The sequence below is a fragment of the Pelophylax lessonae genome (assembly GCF_965119305.1).
Source record: "Pelophylax lessonae genome assembly, chromosome: 8".
Classification (NCBI taxonomy): Eukaryota; Metazoa; Chordata; class Amphibia; order Anura; family Ranidae; genus Pelophylax; species Pelophylax lessonae.
The window spans coordinates 53,286,385-53,312,894 of record NC_138775.1 but is presented as its reverse complement, the minus strand read 5'-3'; the positions used below and the strand labels follow the sequence as shown (position 1 = coordinate 53,312,894).

Sequence of the window (26,510 nt, the reverse complement as noted above, 5' to 3'; positions counted from 1 at the left end):
CTAAGTGTGACCTTAAAGAAGCCCCCCACCCACCAGGAGTGGTAGAGGGTACCAAAAAGGGTGCTGCTGCAGCTTCCTCTGTAAAGAAGTCTTCTGTGAAGACTTCAAAGAAGAAGAAGAAAACAAGAGATGAAAGCATCTCTGAATCTGACCTTCAGTACCTGGAGGAGAGAAGGAAGGTTGTGAGGCGGAAGAGACAGACGGTGAGGACGGAACAGGGACAGGATGCCTCAGTGACTGTCTCCAACCGTTCTAGGGCTTCTGCTTGGGATATCTCCTCATCTGGGGATTCTTCTGAGCAGAATTCAGATATTGAAATGGAGTTGGAGGAGGCTTCAAGAAAGAGAGAGGCTTCTGGTGATGAGCAGCAGAGGGGAGCTAAGAAGCAATCCACCCAATAACCCAAATGGCGGTTCCCCCTCCGTTAAAAGTGGTGACAATAAATGTCGCCAGCATTAAGTCGGTAAGAGCTCGTTCTATGGCCTTATTTTTGTTCAGCCAATTAGATGCTGAAATTTTATTTTTGCAGGAGACTAGGCTCACCTCCTTGGCAGATATTCATATGGCCAAGAGAGAGTGGAGGTATGGTCCATCTTACTGGTCTCTTGCGGCCGAGCCTTACGGCGGGGTGGCGGTGTTGTTTAAAACCGGCATGGTAACTGTCCGGCGGGTTATTGAGGTGGAGATTGGGAGATGTATGGTCTTAGACGTTCTTGTGGGAGGGCAGGACCTGCGCCTAATTAATATTTATGGGCCGCACACAAAGTGGGACAGGAAATGCCTTTTTACAAGGATCAAGCCATTTCTTTTTACATCCCGGCAAGTGGTTTTTGGAGGTGACTTTAATACTGTGACTAGGCCCAAGGACAGGAAGGACTTCAATGACCGGCTGGGATATGATAGCGTTTTTTTAAATAGTATGGTTAGGGATGCTGGTCTTGTGGATGTGCACATTAAGCACCTCCCGGATGACACAGGGTTCACCTTTCATCGAGGTAATAGTCAGAGTAGGATAGATAGGTTTTTTTTGAAGGAGGCCTCTGCTTTCTCACCCCCAGTGGTGCAGGCGGTGGAGTTCTCTGATCACTGTATGCTATCTGTGGTCTTGAATGCTTCAGATTTCCCTCAGAGGGGCAAAGGCATCTGGAGATTAAATTCGACTCTCCTTGAGGAAGAACATGTTAGACAATCCTTTGAGGAATTCTTTCAGGCACAGGTGACCATCCTGGACTTTTGTAGCAGCAAGGCTGAGTGGTGGGAGCTGACCAAAAAGAGGATTGCTGGATTCTTCAGGGGCCTAGCCAATAAAAAACAGTTTAATAGATACATGACCTACCAACGTTTGCGGAGGAAGCTGGATATTCTTGTCTCGAGAGGAGGAGATCCTGGGGCAATCTCTGAAGTGAAAATCCTCCTCAGGAAGTGTCAATATGACCGGCATACCTCTTTGGTTCTGGAGCGGGACTATGGGAAATACCACTCGCCTGACCCTTACCAGAACTGCAAACAGGGTGTAGCTGTTAAGATGGTCGTTGGCCTTAAGGATAGTACAGGTTCCTTGACAAAGTCCAGGTCAGGGATCCTGGAGGTCGTGAGGTCTTTTTATGCTGAACTTCTTGGGAGGAAGGAGCTTGACCGAGACAAGATGGAAAGCTTTTTGGACTCTATTCCAGGTCTAAATGGTGGAGATGTCCCTTTGATGAATTTGACAGAAGAGATCACAGTTGAAGAGGTGACGAGGGCAATTGAACAGCTTGCCATCAAGAAGTCACCTGGACCGGATGGTCTGACGGCTGAGTTTTACAAAGCCTTTAAGTCTATTCTGGCCCCACATTTGGTAGAGATTTTTAACAGTTGTCTTGCTGAGGGGGTGCTTCCCCCTTCCATGAGACACTCAGCTGTGATTCTTCTTTCAAAAGGTAAAGATCCTTCGATGATTGAGAATTGGCGCCCCATCAGCCTTCTCAATGTCGATAGAAAGGTGCTGGCGAAGATACTTTTCTGGCGCCTATTGGCAGTAGCAGAGTCTTTGCTTTCTCGCCATCAGCACTGTTCGATCCAGGGTAGGAGCACCTTCACAGCGGTTTTAGCTGTCCGGGAGGCCTTGGAGCAGTGCAGGGCTGCAGGCTGGGGAAAGTATCTACTGGCATTGGATCAGGCAAAGGCTTTCGATCGTGTCAACCATGAGTACCTGTGGTTGCTCTTTAGTAAGTACGGTCTGCCGGGTGGTTTTGTCGATTGGTTAAAAGTTTTGTATAAGGGGGCAGAAAGCTTCCCTCTTGTTAATGGTTGGGTTGGACAGTCCTTTGAGGTTGGTTCTGGGGTGCGCCAGGGTTGTCCGCTGAGTCCCCTGCTCTATGTGTTTGCAATCGACCCCTTCATCAGGAGGCTAGAGAGCAGCATGTTGTGTGGGGTACCAGTGGGAATCCCGGGTGAGCCGCCTTTGAGGGTTGTTGCCTATGCGGATGATGTGTCAGTGATTGTCACTGGGACAGATGAAGCGGAGGAGGTGGTCTCTCTGACATCACGGTACTCTGAAGCATCAGGCTCCAAGATCAATCAGGAAAAGAGTGAAGTTTTTTGGATGGGAAAGGAAGGTGAGGGGTTTGATCTCCCGGACACTTTTCCAGTGCCCCAGGAAAAAATTAAGATATTAGGCATTGAATTTGGACCTGGCGATTATGGCCTCAAAAACTGGGAAGGCAGGCTGGAAGTTGCCAATACTAAGGTGGTCAGCTGGAAGAGATGGAAGTTATCTCTGAGGGAAAGGGTTGATCTGATTAAGACTTACCTGATACCGATCTTCTTGTATGTCAGCCCTGTCTGCATCTTGCCAGTGTCTCTCTATGCTAGGATCTATAGTGTGTTCTTCCAGATGCTGTGGGGGAACAGACTGAACCCCATCAAGAGGAATGTCACCTATCTATCCAGGAGGGAGGGTGGCTTAGGTATGGTCAACCCCGTTCTTTTCTTTTCACTGCTATTTCTCAAGTTTAACATTGGTAGTATGCTTGCAGTGGAACCTCCTGGATGGGCAGGCATGTTTAGATCTTGGTTTAGGCCTTTTCTGCGACTTTGGGAAGAAGGTGGCCAAGTGAAGAATCTCAGGGGTCATCGTGGTCAGCTCCCAGCCTATGTCGCTCCGTGTCTGAAGTTGCTGCGGCAGTGGCGACTGTCGGCTGAAGATCTCAGATCCGCTCCGAGGAAAGTCCTTATGAGCCGAGTCTTGAGTGAAGTCTTTCATGACCCACTGGCCTTAAGGGATTGCCCAGGCCCAATTTTGAGGGAAGGGTTAAGATTGATTAATTTGGCTAGAGTCCCCCTTAAATTCAGGGATCTGGCCTGGTTGTGCTTCCACGGGAGGCTCTATGTTCGGGGCAATTTGAAATTCCGCAGTGGGATGGATCGTGGTTGTCCTCGGGAGGAATGTGCAGGTGAGGAGGAGACTATGGACCATTTTCTGCTTCGTTGCCCTTTTAACATAGAGGTATACAAACAGGTTAGGCGGGCCCTCGGTGTTCCTTTCCTCTCCAGGCTGGGTTATGCTGAGTGGGTGTACGGAGCATTCAATACTGGTGGGGGCTTTTGTTTGGATACACTTTTTTTAGCTAGTTTAGTAGTCCGTTATTACACATGGAACGCACGGTGTCAGGTCACCCTTCGGCGTAAAATCCTTCCTGTTCAGGTGGTGGTGTGTGACATTCTGCATGAGGTGGGGAAGATTCGGGCGCTTGAGAGAGACAAGTGGGGTCAGAGGGCTTGGCTGAAGGCGTGGAGGGGTTTCAAGCCTCCCTGACTGCCAGGAGTCTCTTTCCCGGGTGTGGCTTTCTGTCTCTTATCACCCTAGATTTTTTCTTAATGCTCAGTTTTTGATAAATGGCTGCATACATAGGTGATGGGTTGTGCCTCTTAGGCCCTCTCTGCTGCTTTATGTAAATAGTTTTCTAAGAATGTTGGAAGTGGATTATGTATATATTGTATATATTCTGCACATGGATGTGAATTCCTTTGTTTTTTTTTGTTGGAATATTGTACTATAGTTCTGTTTTTTTACTTTTGTATAAAATATGTTGCTTGATTCTTTTCAATAAAAGATCAATAGTGCCCCATCATTGGCGTCAGTTGGAGGAATAGTGCCCCATCATTGGTGTCAGTTGGAGGAATAGTGCCCTATCATTGGTGTCAGTGGGAGGAATAGTGCCTTATCATTGGTGTCAGTTGGAGGAATAGTGTCCCATCATTGGTGTCAGTTGGAGGAATAGTGCCCCATCATTGGTGTTAGTGGGAGGAATAATGCCCCATCATTGGTGTCAGTTGGAGGAATAGTGTCCCATCATTGGTGTCAGTGGGAGGAATAGTGCCCCATCATTGGCGTCAGTTGGAGGAATAGTGCCCCATCATTGGTGTCAGTGGGAGGAATAGTGCCCCATCATTGGTGTCAGTTGGAGGAATAGTGATCCATCATTGGTGTCAGTTGGAGGAATAGTGATCCATCATTGGTGTCAGTTGGAGGAATAGTGATCCATCATTGGTGTCAGTTGGAGGAATAGTGATCCATCATTGGTGTCAGTGGGAGGAATAGTGCCCCTTCATTGGTGTCAGTTGGAGGAATAGTGATCTATCATTGGTGTCAGTTGGAGGAATAGTGATCCATCATTGGTGTCAGTGGAAGGAATAGTGATCTATCATTGGTGTCAGTTGGAGGAATAGTGATCCATCATTGGTGTCAGTGGAAGGAATAGTGATCCATCATTGGTGTTAGTGGGAGGACTAGTGCCTCATCATTGGTGTCAGTGAGAGGACTAGTGCCTTATCATTGGTGTCAGTGGGAGAAATAGTGCTCCATCATTGGTATTGTTGGTGTCAGTGGGAGGACTAGTACCCAATTGTTGGTGTCAGTGGCAGGAACTATGCCCCACTGTTACTGACCATAGGGATAATAATGTAAGATAAATGTAAGCAAGGGGCTGCATCCGGCCCCTGGGCCAAAGTTTAGAGACCACGGTTCTATATGAACATATGGACAGTCAGTCATATTTGCTGCTTACAAACAGTCTCTGCTTCCTGCTTAGCAATGCTACACAAATATTGTGCTTTAATGCCTTTTCTCACAGTGCTAGCCTGAGAGTTGTCTAACTCATGAACCTCTTGCCGAATACATAATGCATATACAGTATGCAGTAGTAGGAAAGGTGGACCGTCACACATATGCATCCATGGCAGCCTGATGATCGCTCACTGGGCACTCCCAGCACACTGATTAAGCTGTCTGCTCCCAAACATGGCTTCTGATCAAGAGTCAGCAGGACAGGCTCCAGATCATGTGACCACTGTGCAAGCCAATTACAGTATTTACATGATACAGAAGCCATGCTGCCTCTCAGACATGAAGGGGTTAAAAAGAATGCATTGCCAAGGTGACTGATCTCTTGTTGCTAAGCACACAGGTGGTTTGATTGGAGTCGCAAAATCCACAGATTCTTCTATTTGATACACTTAACAAAAACAAACAGTGGGGCTGATTTAATAAAGGCAGTGGTACAAGGCACAGTGCAGTTGCATTCTGAAGGTGCAGTTGCTCCAGAGCTTAGTAAATGAGCAAAAACTCTGCTGACTTCCATCATCCAATCATGTGCAAGCAAAAAAGCTGTGTTTTGCTTTCACGTGATTAGGTATTCTTTGCAAAGTGAATCTTTACCTCATTTACTAAGCTCTGGAGCAACTGTTCTTACAGAGTGCAACTGCACTTTGCAAAGTGCACAGTCTATTTGCCTTTAGTAAATAAACCCCACAGTATATCAAGCATATAAAATGTGCACCTCCAAAATGTTTTATTTGCAATTATAACCTAAAATAGTTTTTGGTAGGGTGTGTGTGCTAATGTCTCACAAGGTGTGACAGGTTTATAAACGTTATCTGATGCCTAGGGAGTGTGTAAAATTTCACTAACTCCTACACACCTATATTTAAAGAGATGAACATTGACGCTTTATCTCACCGGCTCTTTTATACGCTGATTAAAGCTGAATTCCCGGGAAACAGCTAAATACACATAGGAAATACTTATATGGAAGCTAATTTTCCTGTCAAAGATTTGCATTTCTGTCCATCCAGTCCTCAAATTTACACAGCTCTGCCAGTCAGCACAATCCAGTCTGGTAGGGAAGGAGTCTTGATTTTTCTCTGTTGCAGCTAATCATCCCACCCCCCTCCTCCTCTTGCATATTTAAATGATATTTTCTGACAGTGCAGCGTGATCTTGAACATGCGCAGTGGGGAGTAGGCTGCCGCTTTTATATTTACTTGCCGAGATCAGGGAAGTGACAGGGACAGGAGCGGAGATGACTCGTATTGCAGCACAGCTGTTTTAATGTAACCGCTGCATTACATACAGTGCCGTGCGCCGGAAGTGACGAGGGGTAGGTTTTTCTCACGGGTAGGTAATTCTCACGGAACACCGGCTCCCACAGCCAAGATGGGGGCACCAGAGATTGCTTGATTGCTGTCTCAAAAAGCCCCTGTATTGCTTTAAAATCCCACTACTTTCCTTTTAAAACTAGAGCTAATTCTCTGTTACTTTGTGGCAACTCTCTGTACTTCATGCCTATTGTGAAATAAATAGAACCAGTGAATACAACACCCAAGCTCTACTGCTGGTGATGCTATCCAAGGCTGAAAACCATTGGCTGGAATGTGCAGTCCCTCAGTACTTTTAACGTTGATTTGACAATTCGAACGTGTTTCGGTTGCTGTGGCCTTACTCATAGCATAATGAACATTGCTATGAGTAAGGCCACATTGGTCGAAACACGTTAGTGTTGTTTTACTGGATGTACATGTGTTGCCAATAAAGATTTTCAATGTTGGAGTCCACCGAGTTTCCGGCTTATATCAATCAATATTGTAAATTAAAAGTTTGAGCAAAAATGCAGCACCCCTTTGTTGAATGTGGCAATAGGCCCCTTATTTTCCAATTCAGAGTGGACTTTCCTGTTCGATCAGAAAGGCAATTATCGTTGTGGGGTGGCCAGCTGTGGGGCTTGTGGGGAAGTCCATAAAATTAACATTTTGGGAATACAGGAGTTTTTTGAGTCAGCAATTAAGTACTCCCATTTGATACAGCTGGAGGGTGCCCATAGTGATGTTCCATATATGAGTGCCAATGTATTTGAATATTTGTTAGATGATCCATGGTGATTGGGCAGTATTATGTTTTTGTTTTGTTAATGTGTGCCACTGCTGCTATCCCTTTGTCACTAAACCATCAGAGACGGTATTACGCTTTTACCTCTTTCCCCCCTCCTGCTCCCCACCTCTTCCTGGTGAAGATGGGATGACTTCTTAGTCACCTAGATTTAAGGAGGTGGAGGAGGGCGTAAAACCAAGTCTAGCTCTGAGGAAGTAGGTTTGTCCCTCGAAACTCATCAGCTGGTAACATGAATAACTTGGAATTATGGGTTTGAGGGCTTAAAACCTGGATTTCCAAACGACGGCCCTCCAGCTGTTCAGAAACTACAATTCTCATCATGCCTAGTCATGCCTGCGAATGTCAGAGTTTTACAATGCCGCATGGGATGTGTAGTTCCGCAACAGTTGGAGGGCCATAGTTTGAGGATCCCTGGCTTAAAGCATGGATCTCCAAACTATGACCCTCCAGCTGTTGAGAAACTACATGTGCCATGAGGCATTGTAAAACTATGACATTCACAGACGTGACTAGGCATGAAGGGAATTGTAGTTCCTGAACAACTGGAGGGCCATAGTTTGGAGACCCCTGGCTTAAAGGATAAGTTCACCCTTTGGAACATATTACATGTCCCAACCGTAACGTAATTACATTCATGGAAAAAAGCTTCAATCTTGGGGAAGGTTTTTCCCCTAACAGATGCCTGTAGTGTTGTGCACTTCACCTCACGCATGCGCAGTATCGCAGACATTTTTACAATGGCGGCACTAAAATTTAGACCCAGGCAGCACAAAGGCAGGGAAAAAAATAAGTAAGTTAAAGTGTTACTAAACCCAGGACTCTGCATTCACTATATCTGGTCTCCCACAGTACACAGGACATGGAAATGCAAGAGTTTTAGTAAATATAAACTGCTAAATACTAAAACTGCAAGATTAATTGTTAAAAAAAATTGCAACCTCGATTCAACCCCCCTCACGATCTTAATCTGGGATTTCCACAATCTATGTAACAGTGCAGAGCAGTTCTGTGCTCACAGCTGTCAAAAAAAAAAAAGCTGGCAAAGTTTATCACAACATTGCTCAACGCTGAGAGATAAAGAGAAACATTGTATCATTTGGTTCTTTTAGATCAAAGGGATGAACTTTGGTCTGTAAATGAGGTCAGTTTAACCATATAAAGACTAAGCCTTTTCCTGACACTTGTTGCTTACAAGTTAAAATCAGTATTTTTTGTTAGAAAATTACTTAGAACCCCCAAACATTGTATATATATATATTTTTTTAGCAGAGACTCTAGAGAATAAATTGACGGTCGTTACAATATTTTATATTACACTGTATTTGCGCAGCAGTCTACTAAACTAAATTTTTGGGGGAAAAAATATACAATTAATTAAAAAAAAAAAAAAACTAAACAATTTTGTTTTGTATAATGTGAAAGATGATTTTACGCCGAGAATCATGAGTGAATCGTGATCTTTATTTTAAGCAAAATTTTATCCAGAATTGTGCAGTTCTACTAAATACCTTTTCTCATCAGCAGTATATTGAAGTCTTGTGACTTCTATTAGTTCCTGGTATAGCTTGTAGGAGGAGTTTTCATACTGCACTTAGCTTTCCTATCAGGATACAGGACCCCTGACCCCCTGTCTGGAAAGTGCTGATTGGCCCTGTGCTGATCACATGCATTCTCCCAAGAAAAAAAAAAGCAATGTACACCTGGAATCTCTAGCAATACACACCAAACTGAGCATGTGCACCCTGACTCCAAACTCTCTGTCTTATCCGGACCTGTTCTGGAGTCAGTGGGAAAAAAGGGGGGGGGGTCTGTGCATACAGGATCAAACAGCCTTTTTACACAATGCAGAGGATAAACCCCTTAGGGTCTACAGTGAGTATAACAAGCATGCTTTACTGCATATGGTTTGTATGAATTAAAAGTTTTAGGATATAAGTAACAGAGATGTATAGTAACTAAGTAGAACTACTTCACTACTGTACTTAAGTACCGAAAGGCGGTATCTGTACTTTCCTGGAGTAGAATTTTTTTCTCCTACTTCCACTTTTACTTCACTACATTTTTTCAATGATTTCAATACTTCTACTCTGATATTTTTTTTTTGTGCTGCATAGTTACTCGTTACAATTATAAAAATTACCACTGCCAGAACAGTAGATGGCAGGTTTCATGAAGCTCAAAACATGTGTATTATCAGTGCATACGAAAATAAATGCTACTGTATGTATAAATAAAAGCTGCATTTGAAATAATAAAAAACAATATGATGTTTAAACTTTTGACTTCTTTCTTTAATAACTACATAACACAGTACTTGTACTTTTACTTTCAGTACTTGAGTAGCAATTTTTTTTCAAAACTACTGGTACTTTTACTTTCAGTACTTGAGTAGCAAAATTAAAAAAAAAAACTACTTGCAATACTTAACCACTTAAGCCCCGGAAGATTTTACCCCTTTCTGAACCAGGGCCTATTTTGCGATTCGGCACTGCGTGACTTTAACGGACAATTGCGCGGTCGTGCGACGCTGTACCTAAATGAATTTGGCGTCCTTTTTTTCCCACAAACAGAGCTTTCTTTTGGTGGTATTTGATCACCTGTGCGATTTTTTGATCATGCGCTATAAACAAAAAAAGAGCGCCAATTTTGCAAAAATAACAATATTTTTTATATGAAATTCTCCCCAAAAAAATGTAAAAATCAAAATTTTTTAACATTTTCGGGCCAATTTGTTTTATGCTATATATGTTTGGTAAAAGAAAATCGCAAAAAGCGTATTTTGATTGGTTTGCGCAAAAGTTATCGCGTTTACTAACAAAGGGAAAGATTTTTGTCATTTTTGTTGTTTTTTTTTAACGAGTAATGGCGGCGATCTGCGATTTCTTTGCGGTACTGCGACATTGCGGCGGACAGATCGGAGCCTTGACTGACATTTTCTACACTTTTTGGCTTACCAGTGACATTTCTACAGTAATCAGTGCTATTCATATGCACTGTTACTGTAAAATTACACTGGCAGTGAAGGGGTTAACTTTTTTGAGAGGGAGGGGCTATGTGTGTCCCTAGGGGCGTGATTCTAACTGTGATTGGCTGTGGCTTGAGATGTATGAACAGTGATCAACGGTTCTATATAGTAGAACCGTATGATCATCATTCATACACCAGGGAGAATGACAGGCGGCTTGTTTACATTAGCCGCCTGCCTTTCTCCCTCTCCACCGACGATCGCGAGTGACACACACGCGGGGGGGTCCGTGACCGCGCGGGCAGGGGAGCGCGCCTCCGGCGGCGTGCGCTCGCTCCTGAGACCCTCACAGGCTAGCGACGTAGACCTACGTCGCTCTGCCTGTGAGGGGCTGACTGCCGCAGTAAATATACTGTGAGCAGTCGGCAAGTGGTTAAGTACAAAAAATGTTGAATACTTTAGTACTTCTACTCAAGTCACTTTTTGATCGAGCACTTGTACTTTTACTCAAGTATGGGTTTTGAGTACTTTATACAACTCTGATAAGTAAGTATGATTATTTCCCCCCTATTATTGACAGGTCTATAGAGTAGGAAGGTCCTCTTTATGGACTGTAAATATTGAATAAAAACAGGTCTTCAATCAGTCCTTTATGTCGTCACAGTCAGCTTTTGAAATAAACGACTGGAGCACTAAACATTATTGAATCTGATGAATAATTCAGTAGAATTGTGGTAAATTTCATGTTTCATAATACAGCAATACAATATGGAACATGAGGAGCTCATGAACTGACACGCTTGATAGTTTATCACACAATGAAATGGAATATTTCCAGGCTACCTAAAGGCATCACTTAGACAAAATGGTATTTTATCTTCTTAATTATGTTAAGAACTGCCCTGAAATGAACCTGAATGGGCCAAAAATATTTCAAAGGTAACAACAGTGCTGAAGTGTGGAACCCTCGGTGAATGCAAGTATCTTTGGAGCCCCCTTGGATCTTAGGCCCATGGTGTACATCATGGGAACTCAACTTCTACACAAGACAGTGTTTAGCCTCGCCGCCTCGTAGTACTAAGTTCCACTGACTGTCATTAGACTATGAAATGCCAGAATGTCAATGGGCTGTAGGGAGCTGGTATATTACAACTCAATAACCAGAGTGGGCTTTGTGCTGGTGGTGGGGCTTAACCTTCCTAGCGGTATTCCCGAGTGTGGCTCGGGGGTTAAATTTCAGTGCCAAAAGTGGTAACCCTGAGCCACACTCGGGGTACCGCTAGGGAGATCGCTGGATCCTGTAAGAGAGGTTACTTACCTTGTCACCAGGATCCAGCGATTTAAACAGTTTATTGATATTATTTTTTTATTTTTACTCAGTATTCTAAAGGCTTTATTTTTTTATTTTGGACCAGCAGCAGAGGACTAGAAGCTCCTCCCGCTTATGTCTTCCAGCAGACAAGCTGGGAAAGATCTGGGTCATGTGACAGCTGTATAATAATTAGAAAAAAGGAACTTAGATTATTTTTGATTAAAATAATTACAGTGCCATCACACGTGCCACATACAGAAATAGAAGGCACAATGTAGATTGAACAATGTGTGTTTAGTATCACTTTAAGGTTTTCCCCAGACCTTTATTTGTTCTTCATCCTCTCCTCCTCAAAACCAGTCACATAGAACAAACCAAGATATTAACCAAAACCATAGATATTAAAAACAATAAGAAAAACATTACAATGAAGTGTTGCTTGTTTAACACAAGCTAGGAAACATTAAAGGGATTGTAAAGGCAGAAGGTTTTTTTTTTTATCCAAATGCATTCTATGCATTAAGATAAAAAAAAAAAACTTCTGTGTCCAGCAGCCCCCCTAATACTTACCTGATCCCCATCTCTATCCAGCGATGTTGCAGGAGTTTCTCAGCTGCCTAGGACTCTCCTCCTCATTGGCAGTGCGGCGCGATTGACTCTGCTGTCCATCAAAGTGAGTCAGCCAATCAGGGGAGAGAGGGGGTGGGGCTGGGTTGTAGTCCTGTGTCTGAATTAACCCAGGGAGCTGTGACTCGGCTCAGGCAACAAGAGGGAGGGGCCAGGAGCACGGAAGAGGCACCCGAGAAGAGGAGGAACCAGGCTGCTCTGTGCAAAACCAACTGTACAGAGCAGGTAAGTATAACATGTCTTTTTTTTTTTTTTTTAAACAAGACTTTACAATCATTATTATTATTGTAAATGTCTCCTTTTTTTTCTATAAAAATAACAAACATGTTATACTTACCTGCTCTGTGCAGTGGTTTTGCACAGAGCAGCCTAGATCCTCCTCTCTTTGGCTCTTCTGGCCCCTCCCTTCTGTTGAGTGCCCCCACAGTAAGCAGCTTGCTATGAGGGCACCCGAGTCGAGCTGCAACTCCATGTGTCTATTTAGACACAGAGCCCCAGTTCAGCCCCGCCCCCTCTCTCCTGATTGGCTAACTGACTTTGATTGACAGCAGCAGGAGCCAATGGACAGCTGCTGTGTCTCAGCTAATAAGGAGGGAGAGTCCCGGACCGCTGAGGCACTTGTGGACATTGCTGGGCAACAAAAGTACAGGTAAGTATTAGGGGGTGCTGGGTAGGCTGCTGCACACAGAAGGCTTTTTATCTTAATTCATAGAATGCATTAAGATAAAAAAAAACCTTCCAACTCTACAACCACTTTAACTGTGTGTCCAGAAGCTCCTATGTTCTATGGACCGGAAATGAACAAATTGGAAATGATTTAAGAAGCCCAGCCGAACGAGTTTTGTTGTCATGGTGTCATCCGATGACATTACAATGACAAAACGCTTTACAATGACAAAAGCTTTTTGCTCCACTTCCGGTTTGCTTATTTCCGGTCCATGGAACGCAGGGCAGTTATGTGTTGTGTTGGGCTTTTAAGGTAAATGGAGTGGAGTTTCTGCCTTCAGTTGCAGTGTTTGCTGGATATAATTATTAATTTATAAAGCACCTTTTCCCCTTGGAACTCAAAGTGCTTTCTCTGCTGTTGGGGTAGCCATCTAGGGTAGGCTCCGTAGAATGTCATACTTAGAACAACTATACAGTAGATAGGAGCCTACAAGTATGAACAGTAGGAGGAACCCCATCCAAACACAGGGAGAACACACAAACTTCATGCAGATACTGTTCAGATGAGACTCACACCACGGACCCCCGTGCTGCAAGGCAGAAGTGGTTACCACTAAACCACTGCGTAGCTAACTGATAGGCAATACGCCTTGCCAGGAATTGCTCTTTAAATGCATTTCTGGAAATATTTCCGCCCATTCCTCCTGTACACCTTCCCTGCGTCAATGTGGCCCTGGCCTCTTCTCCTGTAAAGATCAGAGACTTCCTCTAATTGCTTCCCAGAGTTCTCACTGCTGCTTTGGTTCTTGCTCTTCACGTCTCATCTTCACAGCGCTGATCAAATATTGATAGGTGAACGTTCACATATGTGACCGAAATACATTCTATTGAAATGCTGCCTCTTCTAAAAGACTTACATTATATTCAAGGTCCTGCTGAAAAAGGCAAGACCAGCCGATTGTTCAGAAGATGCCTGTGTAACACATATTGTTTTGTAAAATGTTTATGTAATGCCAGCTAAATAGGGCAGACTCATGTCTGTAGTGGCAGGCAGTCAACTCTTGGGGAAAAATAGATTTGATTGGACATGTTAGAATACCTCCCACAGTTGCTATTATTGTCCCCCCAACCCACCCACTGAGATAAGTGGTGCTGGCAGTGCCTTCCTCTGTTGTGCACATCCTTCCCCCTCTTATCTGCATTGGTATAAATTTGTACGGTTATGGAGCTTTCTATAATGATCAGAATATTTGCTGTTTTAGAGGAATAAGATGTGCATGCCCATCTGGTCACTAAAGTCCATGGGCAGCCTGGTCCATGGAAGCGAATTACAGTGGAGTAAAGCCACTACTGCAGTCTGACCCCCTGTGTAGTAAGAGGGAGGACAACTCCATTTTGCACAAGGTTTGCATTTTTACAACAGGTATATATGTATACATTCCCAAAAACTGGGCACATCGTTCAGCAAGTCTTCTGTTTCAGTAGCAGAAATCATTTTGGATTGGGGGCCTCTTGCTATGGATTGTTATGCTATGTCATCCAACCTATCTCCTTATTGCTTGGGGCAACCCATAGCTGGGAAGGAAACCCAAAGGCCAAATTATTCAGATACCAGTTGACAAGCTCATGTGTTTTTTGACTTTTGGGCCAAAGCAAGGCCTGGAAGGAAATCTGCTTCACACTGGGAGGGCATACAAACTGTTTGGATGGTGTCTTCAGCCAAGATCAGGCTAAGGAGCCTACTGATGGATATCTACTGCATTCAAAGGAATGCATAGTGGTTTGTGGTTTATGCATATGTTCTATATTTACATTTTGAAGGCCAACTTCTTTAATGAAAAGGCAAGTGGTTTACAAAGATCAATAGCTCAAACTGCAATTTACAAACCCCTTTGAGTGACACATCCTTTATTCATAGCTCCCAACTGTCCCTGAGTTTAAGGGACTGTCCCTCATTCAGAACAAAGTCCCTTAGTCCCTCTTTCCTCCTCAGTTGTCCCTGATTTTGGTCTGATCTATATAGTTGTATATAAAATGCACTACTTATCTATCAAAAAAAAGGGTTTCCCAGTGCTAAACCCCTCATCCAATTTCTAAATTGCTGCATTTGTTAATTCCAAAAGCCAATATAAAGGAATAGTAATGGTAAAAAAGCACTTTTGTACAATTTTCTTTGGGGGAGGGGGGGGGGGGGCGTGGCAGGGGGTCTGTCCTATGCCTACATACTTTTGCTAATACAGTGGGTACGGAAAGTATTCAGACCCCCTTAAATTTTTCACTCTTTGTTATATTGCAGCCATTTGCTAAAATCATTTAGGTTCATTCTTCTTCCTCATGAATGTACACATAGCACCCCATACTGACAGAAAAACACAGAATTGTTGACATTGTTGCAGATTTATTAAAAAAGAAAAACTGAAATATCACATGGTCCTAAGTATTCAGACCCTTTGCTCAGTATTTAGTAGAAGCCCCCTTTTGATCTAATACAGCCAGGAGTCTTTTTGGGAAAGATGCAACAAGTCTTTCACACCTGGATTTGGGGATCCTCTGCCATTCCTCCTTGCAGATCCTCTCCAGTTCTGTCAGGTTGGATGGTAAACGTTGGTGGACAGCCATTTTTAGGTCTCTCCAGAGATGCTCAATTGGGTTTAAGTCAGGGCTCTGGCTGGGCCATTCAAGAACAGTCACGGAGTTGTTGTGAAGCCACTCCTTCGTTATTTTAGCTGTGTGCTTAGGGTCATTGTCTTGTTGGAAGGTAAACCTTCTGTCCAGTCTGAGGTCCAGAGCACTCTGTAAAAGGTTTTTGTCCAGGATATCCCTGTACTTGGCTGCATTCATCTTTCCCTCGATTGCAACCAGTCGTCCTGTCCCTGCAGCTGAAAAACACCCCCACAGCATGATGCTGCCACCACCATGCTTCACTGTTGGGACTGTATTGGACAGGTGATGAGCAGTGCCTGGTTTTCTCCACACATACCGCTTAGAATTAAGGCCAAAAAGTTCTATTTTGGTCTCATCAGACCAGAGAATCTTATTTCTCACCATCTTGGAGTCCTTCAGGTGTTTTTTTAGCAAACTCCATGCGGGCTTTCATGTGTCTTACACTGAGGAGAGGCTTCTGTCGGGCCACTCTGCCATAAAGCCCCGACTGGTGGAGGGCTGCAGTGATGGTTGACTTTCTACAACTTTCTCCCATCTCCTGACTGCATCTCTGGAGCTCAGCCACAGTGATCTTTGGGTTCTTCTTTACCTCTCTCACCAAGGCTCTTCTCCCCCGATAGCTCAGTTTGGCCGGACGGCCAGCTCTAGGAAGGGTTCTGGTCGTCCCAAACGTCTTCCATTTGAGGATTATGGAGGCCACTGTGCTCTTAGGAACCTTAAGTGCAGCAGAAATCTTTTTGTAACCTTGGCCAGATCTGTGCCTTGCCACAATTCTGTCTCTGAGCTTTTCAGGCAGTTCCTTTGACCTCATGATTCTCATTTGCTCTGACATGCATTGTGATCTGGAAGGTCTTATATAGACAGGTGTGTGGCTTTCCTAATCAAGTCCAATCAGTATAATCAAACACAGCTGGACTCAAATGAAGGTGTAGAACCATCTCAAGGATGATCAGAAGAAATGGAAAGCACCTGAGTTAAATATATGAGTGTCACAGCAAAGGGTCTGAATACTTAGGACCATGTGATATTTCAGTTTTTCTTTTTTAATAAATCTGCAACAATGTCAACAATTCTGTGTTTTTCTGTCAGTATGGGGTGCTATGTGAACATTCATGAGGAAGAAGAATGAACTTAAATGATTTTAGCAAATGGCTGCAATATAACAAAGAGTGAAAAATTTAAGGGGGTCTGAAAACTTTCCGTACCCACTGTAGATTCCCATCTCAGAAAGTTGGGAGGTATGTTTATTGGGTGGCTCAGTCTGAAATTTCAGTAGGACAAAGCAGTGCATACTGACAGGCAGCTGCTAGTGTGCTGTTGCTTTAGCTAATCCACAGTGCTCTGGGAATCTTTTACAATGTATTAGATGTATTTGTAAAATAGAAGTTGTATATAACTAGTAAAAAAATGATATAAAGCAACTGTTTAATACCATAAAGTAAAATAAAATTGACCCAAACCCATTATAGTTTACTTCTAAAAAGGAACTTAATATTAGGAACTTAATATTAGTAGCATATTTTAATTCCACCTGTAGCCTGTCTATGATCATTTCTTTTTCTGATCTGTGTGTTGTTTAGGACACCAATAACTGCAGATTGAACACATCCAGTTGCAAAGTTATAAAATAAATGTAAGTGATGGAAATAGAATTTTAGAAATAAAGGAATACCTAGTGGACATAACCTAATTATCATTATGTAACATTGTGGTTATTTTTGTCCTTTGTTGAGTTCCATTTTAAAAAGGACATGAAATGCAAAACATAGAATCCCATTTACGGTACAGAGATGTTTAAGGATTCTTCATGGCTAGAATTTTCTGCCGAATCAGCCAAAATTTGTGCCCTATTGTGGCCTATTCGGCCACTTAGACTTCAATTGGAAAATGGAAGGAATTGATTTGAAAAGTGTCACCCGAATAGTGAATGCAGCCAATCAGATGCAGTTTCAGGCAACTGTGGGAGTTGGTGGCCAGGGCCAGAGTGGGACTCATTTTCAGCCCTGGAGTTTCATGCCTCAGACCGGCCCGCTTTAGTTCACGACTGGCTATATTAAAATAATGTAATTAAAACCTCAGAATATAAGTTTGCAATGGCTGCGGGCATGGTACAGGAGAATGCAGGGCTGCGGACATGGTACAAGAGAATGCGGGGCTGCATGCATTGTACAGGAGAATGCAGGGCTGCGGACATGGTACAGGAGAATGCGGGGCTGCGGACATGGTACAAGAGAATGCGCGGCTGCGGGCATTGTACAGGAGAATGCAGGGCTGCGGGCATGGTACAGGAGAATGCAGGGCTGCGGACATGGTACAAGAGAATGCGGGGCTGTGGGCATTGTACAGGACAATGCAGGGCTGCGAACATGGTACAGGAGAATGCAGGGCTGGGGGTATGGTACAGGAGAATGCAGAGCTGTGGACATGGTACAGAAGAATGCAGGGCTGTGGGCATTGTACAGGAGAATGCAGGGCTGCGGACATGGTACAGGAGAATGCAGGGCTGCGGGCATTGTACAGGAGAATGCAGGGCTGCGGACATGGTACAGGAGAATGCAGGGCTGTGGGCATGGTACAGGAGAATGCGGGCTGCAGGCATACTACAGGAGAATGCGGGGCTGCGGGCATGGTACAGTTGTATCATGCCCTCAGCACTGCATCTCTTGTAGTATGCCTGCAGCCCCACAGAATGGCAGGTAGTGCGGCTGTGGAGGAGTCTCACTTACCTGTTTCTGAGGCGCCATAGATTTAAAAATGGCGCCGCCCAGCGCCAACACGTCATTGCGCATGTGCCGCTGCCGCTCGGGAAAGCTCGTTTCCGTTCGGCTATTCCCGGGAATAGCCGACCGTGTATGGCCTTTCCCGAGCTGCGGCGCATGCGCGGTGAAATGTTGGCGCCGGGCGGTACCATTTTTAAATCTAAAGCAACCCAGTGGAACGGCCCTCGCACCGACCGACCCACCGGGAGAAGACCCGGTTCTCCCGATTAGCCAATCCGGGCCTGTTGGTGGCTGTCAGAATACAGTAGTTTACAGGGGAGATTCCGCCATACACATTGGATGGGGGGATTTATTGACTTCTCTCACTGAGCCTACAGAACTGAATGAGAGGACTCAAATTGTGTATGGGTAGCAATACATGGATCAAATTTCGCCCGGTTCAGCGGGGACTGGTGGAATTTCGATTTATGTATGGGCACTGTGGTTGTATAAAAGTCACAATGGTCCTGTAGGTTTTTCCCTTCTTGATCAGAGCTGCAGGCTATAGCTGATCAGTGTATTCTAGCGGTGGGGGAGTCTCCACGGTGTCAGAATACAAAGCGATAGCAGGGAGGACTCCCCCCACCACCTCGAGTGTGTGAATGGGGATATTGGGTCAGTTTCTTCTTTCAAACCACTGGCTGAATGAAAAAAACTGACTCCTCAAAGCATCCTAATGCCGCTCCTGGTCTCAAGCCCAATTAGCCTGCTTTGATTTACTACCAAAGAGTATTCCCTTTACTTTACCTTTCATGTATTCTCTGTTAGTGTCACAAATAACACCTTGTAGAACTATGTACATGTCAGTCTAATATATGGTGGTCCGCGGATGTTTAGCTGTCAGAGGGTCTACCCCCCCCCCCCAACTGGACACAGTGTGTACCCATTTGGGGTGTTCAGGGGGGTTGGGGGTGGCCCTATTAGAGAAGGGTCATCAGCGACCCCATCTTATAAGTATTAATGCTATTCGTATATTTGGATTGCTTAATGCTGTAATGGCTTATCTACATGGGCATGAATTTAGATTACATAACTGCACCTATGTGCTACTGGCCATAATATCAATGTTTTATGAGTTTGCTTTCCTCTGTTATTATTATGATTTCCTTCGTCTGTTATTATTATGATTTCCTTTCCCTGTTTGTTACTATTTGAAATAATCTTAATAAAAACTATTTAACAAGAAAAAAGAGTACTCCTCTATGGGCAGCCTTTGCCCCCGTTCACACTGGGGCGACCTGGTCGCCTGACAGGTCGCCGTAGGTCGCCTCCCATACAGAAGCTATGGACCCATTCTAATAGGAGCAACACAAGTCTCTGCGACTTAGAAAAAGGGTCCGGAGCTTCTTTGGGGCGACCCGGAGCGACCTGCATAGACTTCAATGTTATGAAGTCTGTGCCGGCCGCTCCGAGGTCGCGGTGCGAGCAGTGCGCCGCGACCTCTGTGGTCACCTGGGGAAGTCGGATCGCCCCAGTGTGAACGGGGCCTAAAGAGGTTGTAAACCCACATTTTTTTTTTCACCCTGCATCGCATACTAGCTCATTATGAAATACTTACCTTAGAACGAGCCCCCGCCGTGCCGCCCGCTTACCTCTATGACGGGCGACATGTCCAGTCGCCCGTCTTCCGGGATCGCGACATCCGGCCATCTGACTGGCCGGAGCCGCGGTGACGTCACTCCCGCGCACGAGCGCGGGAGCCGACGGTCACGGCACGGGGCTCTGAAGGAACGGCACCAGCGGCCGTTCCTTCAGAGCGCATGCGCCAGTGACGTCACTGGCTGCATGTAAGGTAAATATCTCCTAAACGGTACATGTTTAGGAAATATTTACAGTACCTATAGGTAAGCCTTATCATAGCCTTTATAGGTACAAGTTGCAGAGGAGGGTTTACTTCCTCTTTAAGGTGGTTACGGACAAGGTAATAAAGTTTAAAAGGCTGACGCCAAATTTTATTTATATACAATAATAAAAATAGACAAAAACACACATGAAACAAATACAAAAGTGTGAATGCAAAGATTACATATGAAAAGTACCCTAGACTGGAAGATACAACCTACAATAGCTGCCCATAAAAAATAGACTAGCTAAGGGGATGTTACGGTCCAACCCTAAGTCGATTGGGTTTAGTTGATAAATCGGTAATGTGTGCAATATATAGTAATCCATAGCAATCACTCAGATCCTATTTCTGATTGGCTACTGTGTACTGTAACAAAATCATGGTAAAAACGCATATGCTCTTTTGACGCATTTTAGATGCGTTTCTGGCTCGTTTTCTGGTTGCCTGCACCTGGGAAAAATGGACATGTGACTCAAAAACACACCAAAAAACGTGTTTTTTTTTTGCATTTTGGGAGCAGTTTCCATTCTTTTTATTGGGGAGCTACGTTTTTGGTGCGGGTTTTGAAAACCGCATCAAAGATGGAGCATGCATAGGACATTTTTTATGCATTATTCTTGCAAGGTAAAAATGCACTTGTTATTAATCCATGCCTTTTGAAGAAGCCTGCAGAGCGCGTGATCCTACCTAGCACTGGAAAAAAAAATTATCATGAGTGCTTGCATAACCTATCCCATTATCTACAAACAGAAGCTAAAGAATATACTTGGGTATAATCCATTATACCATGCATATAGATGTGCTGAATGTGATTTCTAAACACCAAAATGTAATTTCACTTTAATAGGGTTGACTTAATAACAAATTAGCCAACATGTGCACATGTAATGACAACACAGGCGTACTCAGATGTGTCATTTTCCTGCAGCTGATCCAAATCAGCAGAGAAGACTACATCACATCAGCAGGGGTCCCAGACACCAGACGCCCGCTGGTCTGCTAAAAGGGGTGGGGGTCATGTCCAGTTTTTACGTATGAATAAAACTTTTAATACGTTTCATTCTCTCGTGACAATCCCTGTGGCGATAAGCTATTGTGTACTTTCAGGCGGGAAGTTGTTTCTGTAAAAAGTTTGTATGTAGCTCCGATGATTAGATATCTAAATATAGCCCACTAATATTTTTATCTTAGTTTGTGAAAATGGGGGTTGCTAAGACCTCATGAACACTGCAGCTAAAAAACATCCGTTTTACGGCATTTTTTTTTTTTTTTTTGCTGCCTTTAACCACTTGCCTACTGGGCACATTACCCCCTTCCTGCCCGGGCCAATTTTCAGCTTTTAGCGCGGTCGCACTTTGAATGACAATTGCATGGTCATGCAATATTGTAATCAAACAAAATTGTTATCATTTTTATTTGAAACAGAGAGAGCTTTCTTTTGGTCATATTTAATCACCGCTGTGTTTTTTTTTTGCTAAACAAACGAAAAAAGACTGAAAATTTTGAAAAAAAAATAAGTTTTCTTTGTTTCTGCTATAAAATTTTCGAAATAGTATCTTTTTCTCCTTCGCCGATGTGTGCTGATGGGGCTGCACTGATAGGCTGCACTAATGAGCACTGATAGGTGGCAATGATAGGCCGCATTGATGTGTACAGATAGGCAGCACAGATAGGCATCACGGATGGGCACTGGCAGGCATCACGGATGGGCACTGATTGGCAGCACGGATTGGCACAGATTGGCAGCAGTTGTGGGCCCTGTTGGGGCTGCACTGATAATCAGGACACTGATCAGCGCCCTAATTATCAGTGCAGATGTCCCCTGTGTGGACTTGCTGGTTATCGGCTCTCCTCTCCTCACACACTGTCAGCGTGAGGAGAGTACTGCCAATAACCGGACCAATCTGTAATCAGCTGTGTCTGTAAGACACAGGCATCACAAATCTGTTCCAATGCACGCCGCAGGGGGTGTGTGGGAAAAGCAATCATGGGAGGATGTCCATAGAGGCCCTCCTGGCAATGTGAGCCTGCGGTGTAGCCGTCTTACGGCTATTGCGCGGGTGGGAGGTGGTTAAATGTGGCTCTATGTTGGCCTATGTGTTAATGCACATTGTGTTTACATGCATTGAAAAGCAGGAGCAGGTATGGGCAGAAATCTGAACGCACATGAATTGCATTCAGAAGAGGAGCATTTGAACAGAAAACCACCCGATGTGCCTAAACGCATTAGATGTGTTCAGGCATCTAAATGTTGAGCATTAACCTGGCGGTATGATTATTTCCGATTTTAGGTGCTGAAAGCGGTACCATTATTTTGCATGTAATTCTTAAGAATGAGCAGCCCAAACCAACTATTTACATATGATTTTTTTTTACTGTGCGTTCTTCTTTATAACATCTCGGGTATGATAAAGTTTGAAACACAAAATCATGAATTATAATATAATAAATAACTATAAATAAGTTAAAGTATGTATGTATGTATATATATGTATATGTATATATATATATATATATATATATATATATATATACATATATATATACATATATATATATGTATACACACATATGTGTGTGTACATATATATATATATATATATAGATATACGTATATATATATATATATATATATATATATATATATACGTGTGTGTGTATATATATATATATATATATATATATATATATATATATATATATATAAAGTACAGTAAGACTGCAGGAAAGGGCACTGGGGGGCAAACTAACGTGAATTTATTTTATTTTGTAATGTATCAGTGTGTTTGTGTGTTTTACTATGTGAATTTGCCGCCGGTTCCACCCCCCTGCGAGCGTCACGTCGCAGGAGACGGAAGCCGGGGCACAGAGAGCATTGGGAGGAAGATCCGGCCGCCGCACAATGGCGAGATACATCGCTGGATCCCGGGGACAAGGTACCCTCTCTTACAGGATCCAGCGATCTCCCTAGCTGTACCCCGAGTGTGGCTCGGGGTTACCGCTAATGGCTCTGAAATTTCACCCCAAGCCACACTCGGGAATACCGCTAAGGAGGTTAATAAATAAATAAATGTCTGCAGTTACAAGCATCACCACGGTACCGTTTTTTAGAGCCGACGGTTGGCGTTCTTGTAATGACAACCAATGCGGCTGAGCAGCTGCTCGATTGTCATTACAAGGACAGTGTACAAATAAAAACTTTAAATGTGCAGAATATTGGCACCTAATATCGGCTATCGTCCTTAAGAGTGGCCGGAAAATCGGTATTGGCCCTGAAAAAAAACTATATCGATCAATCCCTAATCTAAATGCATGTAATGCTGCTTTTCTCCTGCCAGGAGAAAGATGTTCAGAAGAGCTGTGTGTGCATAAGGCCTAATAAGCAAAATAACCAATCTCCTTCACCAATCACCTAGAATAAGGGCCCACCCTGCTTTCAGCTAGCCAGATTTTGCTGGCTTCTAGTTGTGCTCAGCATCCAATCAAATGCAAGCAAAAATGCTGTTTTTATATTTTCCTTGAATGTGATTGGGTACTCTTGGCAAAGTGAAGCCTTACCTCATTTACTAATCTCTGGAGCAACTGCTCTCGCAGAGGGGAACTGCACTTTGCAAAGTGAACAGTCTATTTGCCTTTAGTAAATCAACCCTGAAGATTCACTTTGCAAAGAATACCCAATCACGTAAGAAATATATAAAAAAAATGAATTGGATGATGGAAGTCAGCAGAGCTTCTGCTTAGTTACTAAGAAGACATATGCCTCTTCTGCAATAAAAAATAAGCAAATTTGCTTCCAATTTTGTTTTAATGCAGAGTTCCGCTTGATTACTGTTTGAAAGTGTCTTGATAATGAGGGATCTCATGTTGCAGTGTTGCCTAAAATTTCACTTTTAGTAATGTACTTAGACTTATGTAAAAATGCAGCGAGCCAACAGGAAAAAAAATTTCTATGCTAGTTCATATTTTGTACAGTTTTTTAAAACTAGTAAACATGGAAAGGTCATTTTTATAGCAACATTAGGTTGCAATATATATATATACTTTGTGAGCAGCAGTTGGGTTTTCCAACTATACACTGCTTACACTGCCATGCTATATTACAACTGGGCCACTAGGGGTGCCACGCTGCTGACGCCTGTCTTTCCAGAGACCCAGCATGCTAGTTTTCAGGTTCAGTGCACATAATGACGTGTAATCCCTCCTGCTTTGTCCCTATAGATCTGGCACAGTCATTTACTTTTCCTGTGCTACAACCAACCCCCAACACTACCTAAAACCAGCTTTCACAACACTGGGATGTAAACTACAATTCACTTTTACTCCCCATAGTAGGTTTTAGCTCCATTTTGTAATTGGTATTTAGTTATTCTAAAATATCACAGTTGCAGTTTGAACTGAGACATGAGAAGTAATTAAAACTAAAAATTATTTAATATGTAATCAATTTTTTTATTTGATTTGGATAGAGTGGTGAGGGGATGGAATCACTGTGAGGTTTTTATTGCTCCCGTTGATACTAGATATACACTAAACATTTCCTCTGTGAGCCCCACTAGCTAAATGAGCGAAATCACTCAACTTTTCCATCCCTGCTAAATAGCCCGGATGGACAGATCTGCAATGTCAGCTATTGTATTATGACAGTTTGCAGCTCCGGCTGTCAGAATACCTGAACAGTGTCAACATTTGATTGGATGCAGGCACAGTTTTCTGCCTGGCTCCTTTGGCAAAAGCCAATTGAAAAATTAACTTTAGTCAAGCAAGGAGATGCCAGCAGGGCCCCCCCAATTAACAAATTTCAACCCATTCAACAGGAATTGTCCGAGATGCGATCCGTGTATGGCCAGCTTTATCATCCTGATCACCAATGTCAAAGGGAATTAAAATGGTAAATCCAAAAATATGAGTTGCCACCAGAAATGGAATAGAGTGAAAATTTTCCATTGGGGAAATTTGTTCCCATGACAACTGTGTAAGGCTGATATATATTTTTCCTTCCGTCCCAGGGGGTGGATGAATCTCCCTTTGCAGCACTGATGGATTGGATGCAGGTGCTGTTTGTCCAATAGTTTTCGATCCGACTACTTCAGTATTTCAGTTGAGCCCTGGTTCCAGAACGCATCGATTCCCAAGTCAAGTGAAATAACATTTGTTTCTATAAAGAACCTTGCGTTGCAGTTTTGATGCAGTTTAAAAAAGGGTCTTGTGTGTGTAATTAGTGCGATTGAATTGCAATTTTCAAGCTCCATAGACTATTAAGCTGGATACACACCAACTTTTGTGGTTAGATTTCCTTTTCTATGTAGTGCAAGGGCCTGCCAGATTAAATACAAATTGAAAGTGTTTAGGTTTAAACTCATTATATGGTTTTGGTAAGTCTAAAGGAAAAAGTCTTCAGAAAATCTTATAGTGTGTATGGCCCATTAAAATTACAATTGCAGTTGTCAAGCACAAATCGCACGCTAAATTTGTACTCCAAACCTCATGAAAATTGCACTGCATTGCACCGCATTCAGTCTGAAGCTGGGCTGAAGGATGTCAGATGACGTGGTACCAACATAGCCACTAGTGATCGACCGATATAGTTTTTTTGTTGCCGATAACAATATTTTGGCCATTGAACATTGGTATCGGCTGATATTGGCTGATATTTTTGTACATTTAAAACATTGTTTTTTTTTTATCACATGACAGGTACTCTTGTGGAGGGATCTGGGGGTCTAAAAGACCCCAAACTCCTCCTCTGCACTTAAAAGCATTCAAAACACCAAGTTTGGCTGTTTTGAATGCTGTCATTTTTTTTAATCTGGCGCCGAGTACCCGGAAGTGATGTCATGACATCACTTCCGGGTTTTTACATGGAGACCCAATCAGAGCCTAATGCGGCTTTGATCGGGTCTTCGACGGCCGTGCAGGCTGGTTGCCACGGAAGGCGGCAGGAGGGGGGGCGTCCCCCCCGCTCCTTGTAATGACAGCCGAACGGCTTCTCACCCGCATCGGTTGTAGTTACAAGACAGCCGGCCGTCGGCTATGTACGCCGATACCAAGGTGATGCCTCTAGCTGCAGGCATCACTCCGGTACAAGCACTTTCCCGAAATATCGGCAATATCGTAATCTCCGGGGCCAATTCCGATATATCGGGGAAAGTACATATCGGCTCCCGATATATCGGCTTTGCCAAAAATCGGTCGATCCCTAATAGCCACCCACTGATTGAAATTTGGGCAGTTAATTCAGAACCATCCAAAGTTCTCTTTGTATGGCTAGCTTTAGGAAGGATATCCCCCACATTGAAAAGATATCCTCTCACTTCCTGTTGGGTAGTGAAGGGAAACCTCCCTAATGAGATAGTGATGGCAAACAATTCCTGCCCTTCTCTATCCAAAAAGAAAAAAAAAGTTTTAGGCTTTAGATCGACTTTATGTATGTATTCTTCTTCCTTTGCAAACAAAAGCTGCCTTAA

General features: G+C 43.5%; 1 protein-coding gene across 1 annotated transcript in view; it reads left to right on the top strand.

The window, feature by feature from the left end:
- The window catches only part of PRICKLE2 (prickle planar cell polarity protein 2), a 462,431-nt gene that overhangs the window by 274,130 nt on the left and 161,791 nt on the right, over positions 1 to 26,510 (top strand). The gene's annotated exons all lie outside the window — the stretch shown is intronic.